At 50.6% G+C, this 753-nt stretch overlaps 1 pseudogene; it reads right to left on the bottom strand.

Annotated features, from left to right (window-relative positions):
* The window catches only part of LOC106631909, a 3783-nt pseudogene extending 3304 nt beyond the window's left edge, over positions 1 to 479 (bottom strand).
* Positions 480 to 753: the final 274 nt, after the last annotated feature.

Raw genomic sequence — 753 nt, 5'->3', positions numbered from 1 at the left:
CTACAAAGTTTTTGTTCAGAGCTGCCACAAAGCATCCAGGAGTCAGGGACCACCCCTAGGAAAGAATGTTGACCTTGGCCCCAGCCTTTGCTGAGGGAAGGCACAAGGCATCTCTGCCTGCAGCCCAGCTCTGTTTGTCAGCAAGGTGAAATAGTCAATCCAAACAGCAGAACTCACCCGTTCCTGGAAATTATGGTTTGCTTGCCTCCTTCCACAGACACCTCTTCTCACGTGCCAGCTGTCATGCTTCAGTGATTAGAGTTCTCAGCTGCTGGTGAGAATTCACACTGAATTCCACAAAATCGACAAAAGCTACTGATAAGGATTTTTCTGAGGGTTGTTAATACTTACAGGGTTTGAAGCCAAGCCCTGTAGGGACAGTCTTTCACCTGGTCATGCCAGAAATCTCTGTTAGACATCCACCAGGTCTGTCCACCTTCACCTGGTGCATTACTTGAGGGGATACTGTGCTCCGACATTTCACATGGGATTCCACACACACTGAGCAGCAAAAGGGCCTCATCTGTAGCCATGACCCTTGTTTCCAGTGCCATATATAACCAGGGACTGTAGCATTTGTCTTAGACACATTTCTGGCAGCACAATGTCAAAACAGATGAGAAAGGTCTCCCCAGCCCTTCCAGCAGCACTCCCCATGCCACACAGGAGCAGGGCTGGCTCTCTGCACCCACCTGGGCACCAAGTGCAGCCCCAAAGCCAAGGTGCCAAGCTGTGCCTGACATCCCAACCTGT

Source organism: Geospiza fortis, unplaced genomic scaffold (assembly GCF_000277835.1).
Source record: "Geospiza fortis unplaced genomic scaffold, GeoFor_1.0 scaffold59, whole genome shotgun sequence".
NCBI lineage: Eukaryota > Metazoa > Chordata > Aves > Passeriformes > Thraupidae > Geospiza > Geospiza fortis.
The sequence above is the reverse complement of the archived record's forward strand: the minus strand, read 5'-3'. Positions and strand labels throughout refer to the sequence as shown.